At 32.0% G+C, this 21729-nt stretch overlaps 1 pseudogene; it reads right to left on the bottom strand.

The window, feature by feature from the left end:
* The window catches only part of LOC102891864, a 186593-nt pseudogene that overhangs the window by 132188 nt on the left and 32676 nt on the right, over positions 1–21729 (bottom strand).

Here is a 21729-nt window from a genome sequence, read left to right as displayed (position 1 = left end):
CACTAAAGGACAAAAAGTAAGGCTGGAGTAATTTTATTAATTTGGGGAAAAGAAGTCTTCAAAACTAGAAATTTTACAAGAAATAACCAGTGATATTATGTCATTATAAAGGTGCCAATTCTCTAAGCAGAAATCATAATCTTAATTGTGTGTGCACCTGACAGATAAGCTTCCAAATATATGAGGCCAACAAATGATAAATCTGAAAAGTTAAACGAATGCACAATTATAACCAGAGACTTCAACACTCTTTTCTCAAAATAGAAAACATAGTCTGAAATCAGTAAGAATATAAGTGACGTGATAACATTGTTATCCAACTTGACTTAAATATAGTTGTAGCACATTCCAGCCAAGACCAGAGTACACATTTTTCTCAAATGCCACTATAATCAAGGCAGTGTGGTGTTGATCAAGGGTGGACAGATAGAGCAATTAAAACAGGGTAGAGAGCTCCACATTGACCAACACAGATGTAGCAAACTGATTTTGACAAAGCTGTAAAGGCAATTCAATGCAGAAAAAAACCACTTTACCGTAAATGCTGCTAAAAGAATTGAACATTCACTTGAGAGGCCAGGATTTTGACTTATACAGAAAATTAATTCATAAGAGATCAGAAACCTAAGTATAAAATGTAAAGCTTACTTTCTAGAATAAAACATGTAAGAAAAATCTCTATGAACTTGGATTTGGCGAAGAGTTTTTAAATACATCAAAAGTGTGATCCATAAAAAATAATTAATTAGACTTTATAAAAAAGTGAAAACTTTTGTTCTTTAAAAAATACTGCTAAGAAAATGAAAAAAATAATTCATAGACTGGAGAAAATATTTGAGAATCACATATTTTATGAGTTTTATCCAGAACATAAAAATAACATTTAAAACTCAACAGCAAGAAACAAACTGCATTTTAAAAATAAAATACCAAAATCTAAAAGACACTTTACTAGAAAATATAGGGATAGTAAATAAGAACATGCACAGATGCCCAACATTAGGTAAATGTCATTAGGTAAATCTTAATTAAGACTGCGAAGACAACACTATACACCTATTAAGATTAAACATTTTTTTAAATGGCATTATGTCATATTGATGAGGACTCATAGAAACAACGTCTTATTCACTAGTGGCAGAAATGCAAAATGGTAAAGTCATTTTGGAAACAGTACGGCAGTTGATTATAAAATTGTATATACATACATTATTATATAACCCAGCCTTCTCATTCCTTGTATTTACTCAAATGAATTGAAAGTTTATGTTCCCACAAAAGTATCTATGCAAATGATCACACCTGCTTTATGTACAATTGTCAAATAATGGAAACAACCAAGACACTCAAACATGAGAATAGAAAAAACCTGTAGTATATCCATACAATAAAAAGGAATAATTACTCATGCAACAACATGAATGAATTTTGAATGCATTTTATAAAAAGAAGGATGCCAGACCCTTAGCTAATGATTGGTACAGAAATATAAAGGCAAAGATCCCATGCCATGAGTTGAGACAGACATTGAAACATAATTTTCACTCCAGAGCTCTTGAGGGATTAATCAGAGGCTAGGACTTTGCTTGATATTGGTTCCCTGCTCAGATGTCCCCCAACCCTTGCTTTTCCCACCTCCTCTGTTCACTTATAGATTCGCCCCTGAGAGTACTTGAATAAATCACACGCACACAAATCTTTGTCTCAGTGTCTGCTTTTGGGGAACCCAAACTAAGACAATAAAATGAACTAAATTTAGAAGTTCTCTCTAAAAGCCCTTATTGTTTATAAATAACAATGGAAAATACATAAAATTTAGTCAAGAGGTAGTGAAAAAAAGAGTAAGTAGTCACCAGGCTGCCCACTTTACTCAGGTACATTTTATATTAATTTATTAATATTATATTATTAAATATTAGCATTCATTAATTTATATTTATTTCAGTTATAAAATAATTTATATACATAAATTGGTTTGATAAATAGGTTGTTTTCATATGGAATATAATGTAATAAAATAGAAAACTTTTTATTTTTTATAATTTTTTTATTTTTCAATTACAGTTAACATACAATATTATATTAGTTTCAGGTATACAACATAGTGATTAGACATGTGTATAACTTATGAAGTGATCACCCTGATAAGTCTAGTACCCATCTGACACCATACATAGTTATAATATTATTGTCTATATTCCCTATGCTGTACTTTACATCCTTGTGGCTGTTTTATAACTTAGCAGTCTAATTATTGTTCAATTTGGACTTACTATGTCTTTTTATTTGTTTTGTTTTCGACTCTCTATACTTTATATCTTCATGATGATTTTGTAACTACCAATTTGTACTTCTTAATCCCTTCACCTTTTTCACCTACTCTCCTAAACCCCCTCCCATCTGGTGAGCATCAAAATGTTCCCTTTATCTATGGGTTTGTTTCTGTTTGGCTTGTTGTTTATATTGATTTTTAGATTCCACATATAAGTGAAATCATAAAGCACCTGTCTTTCTCTGACTTATCTCACTCAGCACAATACCCTCCTAGGTTCATCCCTGTTGTTGCAAATGGCAAGATTTCATTCCTTCTTATGGCTGAGAAATTTTCCATTGTATACATGCACCACTTCTCCATCCATTCAGCTATTGATTGACACCTAGGCTGCCCCCACATCCTAGCCTCTATAACTAATGCTGCAATGAACATATGGATGCACATGTCTTTTTAAATTAGCATTTGGGGTTTCTTCAAATAAATACCCAGAAGTGGAATTGAGAGTTATAACATTTGTTTTGAAGTCTATTTTGTCTGGTATGAGAATTGCTAACACCAGCTTTTGTTTGTTTGTTTCCATTTTCATGAAATATCTTTTTCCATCTTTTTACTTTCAATCTAAAGTGAGTCTCATGTATGCAGTACATGTAAGGGTCTTGTTTTATTATCTACTCACCCACCCTGTGTCTTTCTATTGAAGAATTTAATCCATTTACATATAAAATAATTGTTGATAGTTATGTAGTTATTCCTATTTTATTATTTATATTATTGATTTTTCTTCTTCTTTAAAATCTTTAACATCTCTTGTAATACTGCTTTGGTAGTAATGAATTCTCGCTTTTTCTTGTCTGGGAAGCTCTTCATGTGTCTTTCGATTTTAAATGATAGCTTTGCTGTGTAATCTTAAATAATGTGATGAAAACTGTAACATTTAGTTTATAACAAATAAACAATAACCATCATTTGTTAGCATAGATTAAATTATATTTCTGAACCCCAGGAGATAATTATTGGTGTCAAATCTAGGCACATTGTTTCTCAACATGTCACCACGGGTAAAAGTATGAATTCAGTGTTTGAATAGAGATCCTGATTCAGTTGTGTGGAGTGGTAGTTTCTACATTCATATCAAATGTCATGGCTGGTTTTTATGCATTCTACTGAGGAGAATTCAAATACATTTGTGCTGCCAATTTAATTTTTCTTCATATTAAGGGAATTTTTACAATTATCTGCATGAGTTGAGAAAATCTTGTTTCTTAGTAAATTTCAAAGGGATGGAATCATGAGATTGTTTTTAAATGAAAAATTCAGAACCCCAAGTTATTGCAAATTTTGAGTGAATAACATGCTCTTATTCTATTTTACATAAAACATGTAGCTGTACTGGTATTGGCTTAAATTATGGTACTTTATATCCTTGAACCACAATTTCTACTTTTAGAACAGAATTTAGCATTATTATATAAAAATTCAATATCTTTACAAATATAATTAATTTACTATGCATAATTTAGTAACATATTATTAGAATACATAATTCCATTTATGTTGTTTTATACGGGCACTTTTTATTCTCTAATATTATTTTCAAAGAAGTCCTTATTTGTGCCTGCCCAAATTTATTTTTAATAACATTAGCACTTATTAGTGGTTTGTCCATATTAATGTGCAATTTGTATTGGGTCATTAGTGCTATTTCTTTCTGTTACTTGGTAACCAAAAAATATGATGTTTTAATATTGCCAAGCAGAAATTAGTAACGTTCTAATAATAAAAACAAAACCCTAAATGCTTTGTGGCTTCAAATATAGTAGTTGGAATCTTTGTGAGGCTTGAGTGTCAGTGGAGAGGGCTGAGTGCAAAATCGAGCTAAGGCCGGCAAGGGAAACAAGCATGAGATTTCCAGGCAAATTCTTTAGAAGATATTTTATTTCCAGAGGAAGAAAACTGCAGTCAGCCGGAAATCATATACTTTCTGGGATTAAGAATAAAAGGAAACTAGGCAAAAAACTCTTGCAAAGGTGGAAAAGGATAAACGGACCATTATTAGCAGACAGCATAAAGTGCCTTGCTGTTCTATTTTGCTTGGCTCCTCGTTCTCCCTATAAGGAATCTCTCTAGCGGGGCTGCCCTAGCTCTATTTACTAAAATAAAACATTTGTTTGATGAAATTGTTCTGATACCTTGAGGGATTCATTAAAACTGTATCTGACCAGTACAAAGTGCTGTGAGGACAGAAATTTAGGATTTAATCTTTAAAAGAGTCTCTTTCCGTAGCTTAATGTGGTTAGAGTTTTGACAGTTTAAATCCTCATTCTCAAAATAAAATCAAACAGTCTGTGACCCAAATTGTGCCCTATTCTATTCTCCGTGGGGTGCAATTATCTCAGTCTAGTTTCAGTGGTTGCCCTTGATTAAAAGCTGAATTTGGAATACAGCTGAAGAGAAGCGCCTGTCCAGCATAAATCCTTTTTATGGTGTGATGATTAGTCTTCTGTATCCACTTGACTAGGCAATAGTACTCAGTTATTTAATTAAACACTAATCTAGGTGTTGCTGTGAGAGCATCTACAATCAGTTGACTTTAGGTAAAGAAGATTGACATCAATAATGTGGGTGGGCCTCATCCAATCTGGTGAAGGCCTTAGGAGCAAATCACAGTTTTCCCAGAGGAGAAATTCTGCCTCAATAGTGCAGCATCATATACTGGCTGAGTTTCCAGTCTACGGGGCTGCTCTACAAATTTCAGACTTGCCAACCTCCACAATCATGTGAGCCAATTTTTTAAAATCTCTCCCTCCCCCTCTCTCTCTCACATGTGTGCATTGCGTGTTTGTGTGTATGTGCATGTAGATGCATACATATATCTTCTATTGGTTATGTTGCTGTGGAAAACGATGACTAATACAGGTGGCTACTTAAAATGTCAAGTAATTACATATAATAACCATAAAAAAATAGATCTGTAAAAAAATCACTAAACATCTTTCTTCTTACCTCTGTATGTAACCTAAGCACTGCAGATACAATTGACAACAAAATACAAAACTTTTTGTATTAGTCTCAATTTATACAAACACATATGTGTGTGTGCTAGATATATACACACCCAAGTTTCTTTTTATACGTAGAGTCTACTTGATGTTACCGGTCATGGGCTCTCTGAACATATTTTAGTGAGTATTTTGGTCAATACAAGGAAGAGAGTTGAGAATGGATCAACAACTGGCTTTTTTTAAAAGGACTCAAAAAGAGATAATACCTAAAAGACTATTAGACAGCAGTGTCTAAGATGTCCAAATAGCTTCTCTTTGTGACTTTGACAGTAATGAATGACACAGAACACCAGTTCTAGAGGAAGGAATGCTCAACACATTCAAAAGAGAATGAAGTCAGAGAAGTATGGAAACATTTAACATTACTAAATGTCATAAAAGCAACATGGTAGAATAAAGAACACACAGAGTATATATCGTCATTGCCTGTTTTATTTTATTTTTAAAAAGCTTTTATCATTACTTCTAAACAATCTTAGACTTGAAAGTCACCTATATTTTCTATTGCTGTGCCTTAAGATAAGATTGTTACCTAGTATAATCTCTTTATTTTATACTGTATATAAAGAGCAAAAGACATTCACGTGCTTCTTTGGTTCCTTCTGTCTGTGTTTAATATTCTCATCTTGTCTAGATTAGATTTCGGTGGTTTTTATAGTGCGGTCAATAGATTCCTGTGTTTCTCTGAGATGTTTTCAGGGCTCCATAGGGTCAAAACTATTTTATCCCAATATTAAAATGTTGTTGTTTCTTTTAACTAGATTCACTGATGGTGGAAAAGGAATTGGTGAGGGAAAAGGCATGAATTGAAACTGTGTTACCAAACTGTAGTAGTAGTCATTTTATTTTTTACTTCCACATTTACATGGAAAAGAAAAACAAACAAGTTTTACCTAGGAATATCCATATAAAGCAGTAAAACATTAGTTATACTAATTCTCTATGCCTGCTCATGTGTTTTTTAAAATTCTTTGTAATGAAATGGAAAGTATACACAAAATGTTTCTGCTATGTACTGAAATATGAGCGTTGAAGAAAAGCACATATGCAATTGAGTCATGAGCTGAACTAGATGCTTGTTTTGTACTAGGAAATCATTCCTACTTGAAAGAATCACTGTCAGTCAATGGTTATTCAGACAGGTATCTGGCAGACGTTTTCTCACTAAAGAACGAAGTAAACCTGTCACGTCAAGGAAAACAACTGACAAAATTCATTGCTAATGCTAAAATCTGATCTTTTAAGTGGAAGAGTTTTGAAAAACTTGTATCTGCCTCTCTGAGGCTGACAGCTTGCTAATACTTAAAGATTTTTCTGATAAAATGGGTAGTAATATCAACAAAAGTAATTTTCCACATTTTACATTAAAATATGACAACATTTTGAAGATACACATAACTGTGAACCTTTGTTTTCCAAATGATTATGATGATATTACAAAATTATGTAAGGGTAAGCAAGACAATGTGACTGCAAAAAAGACCAATTCATTTTAATATAATAGTTCTTCTTTGATATCATTTGAGATTCTACAACTCATTGGTATGATATTAAATAAGAAATAATCACACTTATCTGAAAATTCTATTAAAATATTCCTCACTTTTTCAACTATATTCTACACTTAAGTACCCCCTCCCTCAATCTTTTTTCAACAATTTAAATATTTTTCAATTACATATTTCTTCATATATGTCGACCAATACAACATATATTGAATGTAGAATCAGATATGAGAATCCACATATCTTCTAAAAGCAACCAAAGTGTCCTACAATAGATAATCGGATAAAGAAGCTGTGATACATATATACAATGGAATATTACTCAGCCATAAGAAGAGATGAAATACTGCCATTTGGGGCAACATGAATGAACCTCGAGATAATCATGCAAAGGGAAATAAGCCAGACAGAAAAAGCTGAAAACCACATGATATCACTTATATGTGGGATATAAACCTAAAAGCAACAAACGAACAGGACAAGCAAAGAGACTCATGGACATGGACAATAGACTAGTGGTTATCAGAGGGTAGGGGGAAGGGAGGAGGGGGAGGTAGATAGGGTAAAGGGGGTCAAATATGTAGTGACAGAAAGGGTCAAATATGAGGTGAAAAGGTTCAAATATGTGGTCACAGAAAGAAATCTAATCTCTCTCTATATATATATATATATATATATATATGCTTTACTGTTGAATTATACACCTGAAACTTACTAGATTTTGTTAACTAATGTCACCATAATAAAAAATACATACGTACATACATACATACATTATCAAGACATTTCAAAAAAATAAAATAAAAAATAAAAAGCATAACATTAAAAAATTAGGAAAAAATACAAAACAATTCTGAGTTCTCACTGTTTATTTTTATTTTCCAAAACACAGTTAGTTATATTATTTATGTTAACATACCATAGACTTATTGTCACTTTAAGTGAATTAAGAAATAATTTATATTTTCCGTTTTAATATATAATATGATTAATATCAGTAGATAGTACCAAAAGACAAAAAGTGCTCTTTGAAGCAGTAAAAATCAATTTTATCAAATCTCCACCCTTGTGTACCTGTCTTTTTAAAATGTCGTGTGATGAAATGGAAAGCACATATAAAGCATGTCTGTGTATTGAAATACAAAGTTGGTAAACTGCTAAGCAATAATATTTTGGTTCTAATTGCATCCTGAAACCATAAGATTAAAAATATCCCATTATAGATGATTCTTTCAAAGGAAATATATTTGTGCCAGTTTCCATGTTAGTGTCACTATCACTGTAGGAATCTCTTCCTTTCCAAATGCTTGCTACCTGGATAAATTTGAATAAATTCCAAAATAAATTTTTGCTGTCTACATTTCTCTTATTTCCTACCTAAAACTCAAATATAAAATATATTTGGATGACAAAATAGCCTTTACTCTTCAGATTCTCTCTTCAAATCTTTGCTATCTGAAATAAAGAACAAAAAAGATATGGCGATTAAGGGATGCTTTTGTCTTAAAATATGGCATTGTCTGTTATCCTTTCACCATTTTAAGATTTGTGGTCAGCTATAGTTTTGTCTGCTGGAGCACCCAGGTTTTCCTGGACTATTTCTCTGCAATTCAATTCTATTACCAAGTTTGTTCGCATGAGTATCTATGTTCATACAACATGATGACCTTTCTTTGACATTGTTGATGAGGCCAGTAGCAGGCACCTGATGCCAGTTGAATTAGTGAGCCTGTCCATTATTATATTTGGACAAAATCTCCTCAATCCATTTGATGCCCTTGAACGAAGGAAGCTGTTAACTCTAGAGCTGCCAGCTGTGATTTATCACTAAGGAAATTGGAAGTGAAGCAAGTCAGTTAGAACAGTGAGGCAGATGCACATAGAGCAAGAAAAGCAGAGATGAGAAATGGAAAACAATATAGTTCTCCTATTTTTTGTTTGTTTCTGGTCTTATTCCTAACATGATTCTCAAGTTAGTGTCTGAGTCCTTATAATAAGTTTTGATTCACCACTGGAAATCAAATTATCACCAGCGGAAAATCAAATTATCCTAACTAATTAACTACCCAAATTATCAATTGTAATCTCTAGTTTGGTTGTTACTTCTAAGTGCATCCACAGCTTAGGGACCTTCTATAAGAGAGTACATGTAAATCTGTGAGGTAAAAATAATTTTTTGATAGGACTTCAAGTTTCTCTCTTTTCTGGTTTTCTTATTTCCTTCCTATGTCCTTCACAATTACTTCTCAAAAGTTCTGCTTTGTTCCTGTTCTTGTTCTCCAAGGTTTTGTCTTTACTTTTGTGTGTGTGTGTGTGTGTGTGTGTGTGTGTGTCTGTGTTTGTGTACACACACAGACACATACACATATATGTGTATGTGTATATATATAATTTAGTAAATATAATTTTCTTTGTTGACTTTAGCTGCTTCAATGATTTTAATTTCTATCTATGCACTGGTAACTCCCAAATCTACATTACCAACTTGGAATTCTCTTCTGAGACTGAGATTTATTTAATCAACTTCTTACTGAACATATCTATATGCCATATAAAAAAATCACAAACTTAGCAAACTCAAAATTGAATTTGCCAATTTCTCAGTACCAACTCTCTCACTTCTACCCAGGAAAGTGCCTTCTCCATTTGTCCACTTACACAAAGAGAGAAATGACTAAAACCTGCCTTAATATTAACCACCTCTTTCTATAAAACTCTACCTACCCTATACTTTTATTCTCTAAAAACTGTTAATTCTGCATCATAAATATATATTGAATAACTTACCTATTCCACAGATCTTTATTATTTCTCAATCGAATAGAGACTAACTGATCTCCCTGACTCTAGTTCCCTACTTTTCTACTCCATTCTTCAAATTGCTGCCAAAATGATTCCAAAAATGCAAATCTGATTATGTCACCTCTTTGTTTATATTTCTTTCATGGCCTAGCATCACCACAACAGACAGCAGCCAGGTACAGAAAAGAACAAACAAATCACATAAAGAAGAGATTACACATACACACACTATAGGATCATATATTTAAGTGCATGCATGCACTGGAAGCTACATAGTGTTATAAGTCCTAGGAAACATCTGTTAGACAGTTGACATTGGCCTGAAGTCATGAGAGTGGTCTTCTTGCTCTGGAATCGGAACATTGCTGTGAGACAGACCAGCAACACGGCCATGATCTGCATTGTTGTCAGCCATATCATAGACCTTATCACTCATTTATATTATGGATACTGCTGACTACATATTACTCCTTCTATCAGCCTTGGGTTTAGGAAAAACAACAACAATAACAAAAACCAATACCAATGGCATTCTTAAGATTTGCAAAGAAGACTGAACATATCTCCGTACAAAAGATGCACCTACCCACTGAGTTATAATAAAATCTCTGTGAGAAGGAAGTGGCAATTACCCTATACATAGCACCAAGGCACTTGCCATAGTTCAAGAGTTCAAAAGATCTTGTGGAATGAATGAACAATTGAAACAATACATTTCTGAAGGACTTTAAATATTGCTAAGCCACATTCTATGGCAACTACACTCTTAATCTTTTATTTGTCACAAATAACAGGTATATTGAAACAAAGTGTCTGTGACACCAAATTATCTGTAGTTGGTTTTGTTTTTTTGTTTTTTACTTGGATAGCAGCGGCACACTGTCTGAGAGAACATAATTTCTAGTATTGTGATAAGCAAAAGCATATGCAGAACAAGATATTTCAAGAAACTCTAGTATTCTGACTATATACACATATAAAACTGAGAGAACACAGAGAAATAAAGAGCTACAGAATAATTAAGCTTAAGAAAAGAGGCCCTTAGGGTTTTGTTGTTGTTGTTTATTTATTTATTTGCTAGTTGTTTGGTTTTAAATCACAGACTTTAAAAATTGGGCTTTAACTCAGGGAAATTCCGAGTCATTAGGCCTGTGGTGGAACCCCAGAATAAGTATTTAAAATAAAAAAATAGATCTGAAGTGGAACAATGTTTGAGGAATATTACTAAGGACAGTTTTTTACTTAAAAAATAAATATACGTTTATTTCATATTATAAATACTTGCACTCCTAAAATTTTATCAATTTTCATACAATAGAATATCACCTCTAACATGTCACTACAGAATAAATGGTTATTATTTTATCGTGGAAGTCTTTATTAGGCTTTGTAGTAACGTCAGACATAGTTTTCTCCAGTTTTGTCCACTAGTTTGCTCTTCTATTGGCATATTTCCTCTGCATGACAAGGGACTATGATTTCTCTCTTCTAACTTGCATGGCCATTCTAGCTCTTTCTAAGAAAGTTCTGTGTGATATTTTTCCTTTAAATCATCTTGTTTTAGCATTCTGTATTCTGTAATTTCATAGCCAATTAGAAATCTCTGAATTACTATTCTGCTTGCTTAGTTTACTTACTTTTTAGAGGAAAAACAAGCTGGAAAATAAATATTTGTAAAGCCATTTTTATCATTTCGTGAACTTTTTAGAGGAAAAACAAGCTGGAAAATAAATATGACTAGAAGATTCCAAGTATCTCAGTGATAGACACATCATATTTTTCTCACTGATAATATCTGTCTTCCAGTTCACCAAGAAAAGTATCAAGATTTTTTTTCAGGATAAATCATTAAATTTTAAATCTAAAACACAAAACGATATTTTTGGAGGAATGTTAATAAAAATTATTTTTAGGTATTTTTAAAGCTTCCAAATTCCTCACTTCAATGGCATTGTCTATCTTCAAATTGATTTTTTTCCGTGAAAAAGATAAAATATTTCAGAATGCTAAGAATAATCTCTGGTCTGGTTGTTACTTCAAAGTAAGTCCAACAGTTTAGGGACCTATGAATATGTTTAGAATTCACTTTAAATTTTGAACTGATTTTAATTTTAATTAGTGCGACTGGCCATAATGAATCTTGCCTTGTTATTCATTTTCCTCTGTTAGATAAACTTTGTCTCAGCATTTAGAACAACGGGAAGTCTAAGATGGCTAACTGTCAGGACCTTCATGATTTAGCATTATTTCAACGTTGTTATCGGAGATATTTTCATCATAATGTCATATAGAAATTTCCCGCCCTCTTTTTTTTTTTGTATATATCCTTTAATTGTGAGACTATTATAAGATTTTTTTCAGACATATGCTACCCCTGTTACTAAATTTAAAAAAAAGAAAAAATACAGACTGGTGACACTAAAAAAAAAAAATCACTTTTTTTTTTTTTTAGTTTCAGCCCCACCTCCAGTGCAGAAACTCTAGACTTATTGAGCTAATTTACTCCACAAATCAGCTGGAAAAGATCCTTTCATTTATCTGGCATAGGCCTAGATAAAAAGTAAGTCCTTTGCTCTGACTTTTCATGCCCAACCTCATTCTCAGTGATTAAAAGACGCAAAGATTTATTCAAATGTTTTCTCCCTAACGCTTAGGTAGATAGCCTCACATTCCATTTCCTATGCCTTTTCCTAAGCATTCCATATGTATTTAAAATATTTTCTACATGAATAAACCTAAACTCCCCACTAGGATACTAACTATCAACCCAATGCTGCAGTTCTTGATTCATCTACAGATCCTCACTTCTCCAGAAAATGACCAAGTAGAAAGGGCACTAAAATGAAATCTTAAACTTTCAATTGATGTTTACATAATTTTTGTACTCTCTATTCCATAGTTAGTAGGAAAAGCCAATTAGCCAAATCTTAACCTCTAACTTAGGAATTAAAAGATCGGACTGACTGACATGTTTGTCATTCCACATTCTTCCCTCTTTGATGAATCTTATTTCTTAAGACAGCCCTTAATAAAATAAAACACCAAAGTGAAAATAATTTCAACATATGAATCACCATGATTGTAAAACATAACAATTATTGAACCTGTAAAGAGATATTTGGGTTGTCAATGAGATCAGTGTGAGTTCAATAATTTTTATGTTTCAGTCATGGAACCAAGACTGCATATGAAAAAAATAAGTCTAGCTTCTCAAATATTTCTTCCTAATAGTTCTACCATTTGTAAAGCCATTTTTATTATTTTGTGTAACTGTCCTTTGTGATAAGCATTCTTCCTAGAGTATTAGTTTTTCTTCAGCTTGGGAAGTACCTCATTCTTTGCATAAATTAATCTTCGCTCCTGATTAATTATATAATCCACAAGTGAACCACTTCTCTTCTTCCATAGATGATAAATGTTTTATTCAGTATGAACAGCATTTAAATGACATTATAATATAACTTTCTCTAGTGGTCTATCATATTGACTCAAAGCAAGGGCTCCGTTCATTTTGAGAAGAAATTACCATCTATATTAAAATTGAAAATTCACATATTGACATGATTCATTGTCATTCTTCACATTCACATTTTGTATACAGAGCAATTTATTTTGGACCGATGACTTGGCATTCAATAGCCTAAACTGCTTATGGTATGTTCGTGGAGTTTTGTTTCAACCAAATAGTCCTTGCATATGAATGGCTCTGATGTGTGACTTTCCAGGTAGCATAGCGTGAATAGTTAAGCTAAGATCTTCAAGTATTTTGCTATTTTACATAAAGACCATTCAAGGTTTTGTTTTTTATTTTTCTTCCTTTTCCTGCTAATACAGATACTATTGTTTACAAAATAACATTACAAAATAAAAAAGGCCTGAAATTGTGTTGTTAGCTACAGAATAGTAGAGTTAGAAATGAAATAAAGAGATAATGGACTAAAAATCTTCAGAGTCACTCACGGTTCTTCCCCTCGTTGACCTATAAAAGTAGGCAGACGGCCAGATAGTTTTCCAGCAAAATGGGTTTACTCGGGAACTACAAAGAATTGGAACTTGGGACAGGTGGTCTAATGGCGAACCACAGACAAGTCCAGAAAAACAAAGGTGAGGCGCACTCTTTACAGACTTGGGAGGGGTCGTTGTAAACAAAGAGTCCATTGGAGGAAATTGAAAGTTTGAAATATATTGACTTCTCATTGGTTGAGTTATAGTAGTCTTCCCATTGGCTGAGCTGTTATTGAGCAAGAGAGGAATCTTGTATTCCTCTTGCTGAGATGATAAAGTAGTAGCACTTACTGTAGGAGATGTAGGGTACGTCACTTCCTGTTGGGGTCAGTAGGGTACACTCAGTGGCCTGTGCATGAGGCTTCTCTCTTCTAGCCTCCTGACTCCATTTTAAATGAAGTTTCTGTTTATTCTATTTCTCAACCCAAATGCTGTTCCCTCTACATAAATTTCTAAGTTTCATTGACTATGTTTACTGTTCCACGTCTATCTCATCTGACTCACAAAAACATCCCTGGTGCAACATAAGTGAAATGAAAGAGAAATGGTTTGGCCAATCTTTTGGGTTCTCAAGATTAAAATGATAGACATTAAAAAGTCAACTATGGATAAAGATTTGTTTTGGACTATATTTCATATTCAGAGACTTTAATAAGTAATATTTTTCCCCCACTTAAATTTTTCTATTTTGCTGGAATATCCATCACGATTTAAAATATTATTTTATCTTTAACAGTTTACAGAGACCTTTTGAAGCAAAGACTATGTAACTGAAGGATCGACTGCATATTTTTAATTTTTGCAATTCAAAACATTTTAATCTATATCTAACGTTAAGGTAAGAGTGTGCAATTTTCCTAAGATTATTGTCATAAAACTATGTCATTGTTCATAATTTGTTACCCTTCTCCCTCTCCTTCCTTATCCCTTCACATCCATACTAATCTATAAGACATTATTCACCATTATCTGATTGAAGAAAATTTACATTTTCTGGGAAACTTAAGCTCATAAAATCCCAAAGAGACAAATAAAAAAGACAAAACCTCTCACGAAGAACAAACTGTCAATTGTTCTTATAAATTTGAAGTTGAAGAAAGAAACAGTTATAATCATTTAACAATTATGTATTAGGGAAGGAACTGTTTATTAAAAATCACATACCATTCAACCCTCATGAGATATTATTCTTCATCTTGAAATACATTCAAGGAGACCTAAATACAGAGTGACTTAAACCAGAACACTCACATTTCAAGATGCTCTCTCCATTCCTAATTCCTTTTCTTGCAGGTCATTCTTTGCTAGCAGCTGCTAGATTGCAACAGTCTCTTGCTTTGACACCATGTTTCCAAGTGATAATTTATTATCTCAGACTTTATACTTAACATTTGACTAAATCCTAAATCTGTCAGACACTGAACAATTCCTGCAGGATGTTATGCATGTTACCTGTAAACCATTCTTTAAAGAACAATGATTAAGCAGTATCACCAAAGATTAGGCACATTGCCAAACTTATAATTTAAAAAAAAATCTAGAGAGTTTAATTATGCTGCATTAAATAGGGTGATTATAAGCAAGATGTATATAAGAAACACTATATAATTTGTACTACTAATAAAGAACCATTTGGGATTAAAACAACTCTTTTCCAAAAGAAAGTCTCTGAGAAACTTTTAAGAAGTAACATTTAAGTCCTTGCTTTAAATAGATTGCATTATCTTATTTACATTAAAGATTGGAGTCTGAAGAGTATAGAGATGTAGAAAAGTTGTTTTCCACATTTAGGACATTTAGTGGTGTGTTTTTTTTTTTCTACTTTTTATTCTGAGGATGGAATACCCACACCACACCCTGCATGATCTCTAGAAGGACGTAATAAGAACGAAAAGTAGACACTTGCAAAATTGCCGAGGACAAAGAGTCAGATGACATCCTTGCCTTAGTAAAATGTGGAATGTTTGAGCTACATATCAGTAGAAATGCTGTCAATGAAATGTACCAAAAATTGCAGAGATTAAGAAGTACAATTGGTAGCTACAAATAGTCATGGGGATGTGAAGTACAGCTTAGGGAATATAGTCAATAATATTGTAATAACTTTGTATAGTACCAGATGGGTACTAGACTAGTTGGGGAGGCCACTTTTTAAATTATATAAATGTCTAACCACTATGCCGTACACCTGAAACTCATATAAAATAATATTGAATGTTGATTCTAATAAAAAAAAAATTAAAAATTAAATATATATGTTAAAAAATATCTAAGAATGTAAAGGAGATAGTCAAAATATTTTGTTAGTAAAGGGTACTTTGCTACTTTCATCTGGATCAGATCTCTTTTGTAAAATAACAGAAATTTTGAACATACACTATCTATCCTCCTTTTATATCTTATCAAATGAAGTTGTCAAACTTTCTGTATAATTTAAGAGTTAGAACAACACGATGATTTTGTGATTACTTCTCATTTCCTTATTTGCTTTAGATCCCCTCCTTATCCTAGCTTCATTCCCTCTTCCTTGTCTCAAGGTGACTTGGTACTAGAAAGAAAAAATTTATGGAAATGAACATGAGGCTAAAGCTTTTTTTTTTTTAAGGGAAAACTTATTTTTTTAAAGACTAGAAAAAACAAGATCAAAAGTTATTCCTATGCCAGAATGTATTTGAGGCTTACAATATCAGTGGTAATATAGAAATGAAATCTGTTCATTGTTCTAGCTTATTTGCCTCATATTTGCAGTTCGCTACCTGGACTGTTGGAATTTCTCAGTAAATGTGCAAATTATTATTCCTCATGCCTCTGGAATGTAAGAGTTAGATTTTAAATATTCAGTAGTTGAAATGCCATAATGTGTTGCTGGGAGAAGTTATATAATCTCTTTTGCTGGAGATCCTTAAGAATAGAGTAGACACCTCTCCTCCCTTGCTGTTTTAAATATAGCCGTGCCCAGAGGCAAGGAAAGACAGTAACTGACCCCTGGAGATACTTTTAAGTTATGATTTATCAAATGGGTGTGCAGGATTTCAGAGTAGTGTATTAGAGATACCATCTAGTGGAATTTCAACACAGTTAGAAATTTACAAAATGGGCCTTAGTGATATAGTACATTTAAGGAAGGTATTTTAATGAGTTTTAAAAACCTTAGTCTCAATTTGTTAGCTTGATTTAGTAATCAAATAATGTTTACTGAATACCATAATTATGTGGTAGGCCAAAACATTTTCCTCCAAAAGATATGCACATCGAATCCCTGGAATTTGTGATTGTTATTTATTTGAGAAAAAAAAAGGTCTTTGCAGATGTGATTAAGTGAAGGATTTTGAAATGAAGACATAATCCTGGATTTATCAGAGTGGGCTCTAAATCCAATGACAAATGCCCTTATAATAGAAAGACAGAAGAGACTGGAGATAGGAGAAAAGAAGACTCTTAGATAAGGGAAAGGCAATATGAAGACAAAGGCACACTTTGAAATGATGAAGCCACAGGCCAGGAAAAGCCCTGGAATGCTGCAGCCATCAAAAGCTGGAAGAAGCCACTAGGTTCCTCCCTAGAGAGTGAGGCCCTACAAGATTGAGGACTTCCAGCTTGTAGAACTATGAGAGAATAAATTTCTTTTGGTTTAAGGCACAAGGGTTGTAATTTCTTATAAAAGCCACAGGAAACTAATATACTATGCTTTAGTTAAATGTTTGCTATGACTCTAAATTAACAAGATAATCACATTGAATCATTTGACTTTACATAAATATTATTATGCTCATGTTATTGCTTATATTTAAAGAATATTTAACAATATTTGACAGATAAAATACATATATAACATAAACTTTGCAACACTTACAAACTAAATACCCAACTTAGGAACTAGATCAGTAACAATAACTATGTATTTTGATTTGCTGCTCCCCCATTTCATCTCTCTACCATCACCTTGAGATTACCATTATTAACAAATTCATGATTATCACTCCTTTTTGTATCCCTTTTTCCATATTTATATTTCTGTAAACAAGATACAATTTTACTACTTTATAAGCATTGTAAAAGGGTATCATTTTGAATATAGCCTTATGCAACATATTATTATTTAACAATATAGATCCGAATTTATCTTTCCCACAGCTAAGGTCTTTATGATCTTTGAGTCAACCAAATACACTTGATATCCAGAGTCCTTGATCTCAACATTCCTTTTGCCTAGAAAGCATTTTTTCAGTAACATCATATGTCTTTCATTTTCTTCAAGTCATTTCTTAAAGGTCACCCGCTTACTGAGAATATCCTTCAAATTAATATTTCTACCTTTATCCCAACCCATAATCCTTACCCCCCTTAACTTTACTGCTTTATTTTCTCCATAGCGCTTATAATTTTCTAACATACTGTGTTATTTATTTTTGTCTGCCACCACTGGATTATATGTTTCATGAGGATACGGAATTTATGTGTTTTTTTTCATAACATATCTCACATACAGAATATCATTTAGTATATGTTGACACTAAATAAATATCTAGTGAATGAGTAATAAATGAGTTGCATCTCTCTTTTGTTCATTTTTCTATTGTTTTGTTGTTATGATCGGTTATAATAATTGGTTATAATTGGTTATAATAATTGGTAATAATTGGTTATAATAATTGGTCATTATAAATTGGTAGAAATACTTAATATTCTCTGCATGCATACAAATCCTTTGTTATTGTACATGTTGCAAATATTTTCCCCAACTTGTGACTTGCCTTTTTGACATTTTCACAGTATATGCTAATGAACTAATGTAGTCAATTTTATCTTGTTTATAATACCTTCTTATGCTAAGGTTATAAAAATAGTTGTATATAATTTTCTGTGAGCTATTTACAGGAAAAGATAATTAGTATTCTTTGCATCATATATTGACCAGTGTCTCTTTTCCTCTGGGATCTGTAATGTCAGAATTAAAGTTTTTGTACATGTATATACCTGTATCAGGGCTCTCTTATCTGTTCTCATAACCAATTTGACAATTCTAGCACAAGTATTATGTGGGCTTATGACATTGCTTTATGATAATTCTAGATAGCTGATGTGATATGTCTTACCACCTTATTCTTCTTTTGCTAGAGTATCTTTGCCTTTATTGGGCTTTTGTTTACCCAGAAACTTTAGATGAGGTAATCAAATTTTATCAAAAACACCTTCATGGAGACTTTTTTTCTTTAAATCAAATTTACTGAGGTGATATTGGTTAATACATTATATAAGTTTTACATGTACAATTATATAATATGCCATCTTTATATTGCATTTGTGTGCTCACCACTTAAAGTCTAATCTTCCTCCATTACCATATATTTGATCCCCTTTAACCTCTTCATTTCCCCACCCCCACTCCCTTTCCTCTCTGATAATCACCATACCACTGTCTCTGTCTATGGGTTTATTTGTTTTGTTTCTCCATTTACTGCTTTCTGTTTTATGTCTCACATATGAGTGAAATCATGATTCTTGTCCTTTTCCATCAGACTTATTTTGCTTAGCATGATAATCTCAAGATCCATCCATGTTGTTGCAAATGGCAGTATTTCACCCTTTCTTATGGCTAATACTTCACTGTATATATGTACCACATCTCCTTTATCCAGTCAACCATCAAGGAAGACTTTAGTGTTTCCATGTCTTGGCCACCATGAATAATGCTGCAATGAACATAGAGGTACATATATCTTTATTAATACATGTTTTCAAATTTTTGAGGTAGATATCCAAAAGAGGGATTGCTGAGTCATATGGTAGCTCTATTTTTAATGTTCTGAAGAACTATTTTGGAGTTAATTACATTATATCCAGGAGAAAAAAACTGAGCTGCTATAAACATTAGAGTTCATATTTTGGACACAAAACCTTCAATATTTTTTTATATATATTTGTGTATATATGTATATGTATATTTAACAATATTTAAAAATATTTTCCAATATATATTGAATTATTTGCCTGAGATTATGACAATTATATTATGATATATTTCTTATATTTCACTAAGGTCTGCAAATATTTTGTTTAAGAGTCTGTGTATTTAGGAGTGAGAATGGTCTGTAATTGTTTTCTCATACTTTTTTTCCTAGTTTTGATATGAAAGATAAGAATCATGGTGCAAACATACATGTAGATACATAAACATGGTTTGATTATGTTTTCTATATTCCCTGAAAGAGTTTAAGTTAGGAATATTTTGTTTTTTAAAAGTTAGGTAAAATTTTGCCAATAAAAATCACCTGGCCTGGTATTTAAAATAATTATTTTTGATATGGCATTATGGGATTGTTCAAATTACAATAAATAGAACGAGGGTAGCAAAAATGAATTTAAACAGAAAAGCAGTAATAATTTAACTCGCACAACATTTTCCTTTAAGAAAACACAGTGAATTCTTATCGTTGAATTCCTAACTAAATAAACAATCCTCTAGGAAAATGTTATGTTTCAAAAATTGATTCAAGTAGAAAACATGGGGAAAAAGTAATCCCCCCCAAAAAACTGAAGCATTATTTATAATGCTAGGAAAATATCACAGAGCAGGAAATGTGCAGCTTAGCTTCATCAGAAACTGGAACAAAGAACCATGAAGCTCAAAAGCTCTACGACGCTGTCATCATTCCCTCCATTTCTCCAATGCCATAGAATCTCTTCTCTTTCTTCTGGACACAGCCTTCAACCTTTTCTGTCTACGGTTGTACTGCTCAGTACAAAGTTTCTAACTACGTGTGACTATTTATTTAAATTTAAATTAATTAAAACTCAATAAAATTAAAAATTCAATTCCTTGGTCACACTAGTCACATCGAATAATCAATAGCCACATGTGAATAGCAGCTATCATACTGAAGAATGAAGACATAGCACATTTTGAACAGTAAGCATATATAACATTTCAGACAGTAAGCATATATAACATTTCGTCATCCACATCAATGATGAACTTATCCAGCAGTGCCTTCTCAAACCCAGTTTTATAGTAGTTCCTAGTTAAAGGTACTAATCAAGACACTGAATTCTATGATTTTCCAATTCTAAATGCTCAAGGAAGATAGTATGATGGCTCTAATTGGATCTACTAGCTACACTTTATGTAATCAAATGGGGCAAAAGAATGGGTAGATTACATGATGCAAATATTACTGGGATAAAATCCTTGGTTGGGAGCAAACTCAGAAACAGGCAAATGCATATTGCAAAAGCTGATTAGAAAAGAATAAATATTAATGACCCATTATATATTTATTGTTTAAAGAAATGTAAATTAACTGCCACATTTAATTAATACTATAACTAATAAATTACTAGTTTTGTTTTATGTTTTGTATCAGTAGGGTTGGGCCAAATGAACACTCTTATCATTTTTTAGATGCATTGCAATTTAATATAACGTTGTTGGAGGGCAATTTTGCAATATTCACCAAAAGCATTTTAAATGGTTGTGTGAACATCCAGAAATTTACACAAAAGAAACAGAGATAACATGAAAATGTTTATATAATTAAAATCTCTAAGTTTTTATTTTTAACAACTAAAAATAAAAACAAATATAATGCTCATCAATCAAAATATAAGCTGAATCCATACTATCCTGTCAGAGAATGAATGATTAATTGATGTTTTTTATTATTGTTAACATTTATTGTTGTTATTATTTAATGCCATATAGAGATATTGAGAATATATTTTAAATAAAATATACTCAAAATTTATAGACATATACTCAAAATTTTTTTAAATGGCTAATGGAAATAACATTTATTTCTGGGTACTGGTATCATGGGCCATTTTTTATCAAGCTTATATACATCAGCATTTTGTTTCATTTTTTTACAGAGAATATGTGCTTTTTTGCAATAATAAATTACAATAAATGTTATTTAAACATCTAAGATACTTTTAGATTAATGATTTAAAATGATTGTATCTTTGCAGACCTGCTAAATTCTCTTCTAATTTCTCTTTTGAAAAAAAAAAAAAAATCCATGAGGTTTATAATTCCAGGAAAATTTTCAATATCATTGAAAACAAAATCTCTTCTCCTTTT

Source organism: Pteropus alecto, unplaced genomic scaffold (assembly GCF_000325575.1).
Source record: "Pteropus alecto unplaced genomic scaffold, ASM32557v1 scaffold164, whole genome shotgun sequence".
NCBI lineage: Eukaryota > Metazoa > Chordata > Mammalia > Chiroptera > Pteropodidae > Pteropus > Pteropus alecto.
Note: the sequence above shows the minus strand (reverse complement) of the source record. Positions and strands in the feature narration are given on the sequence as shown.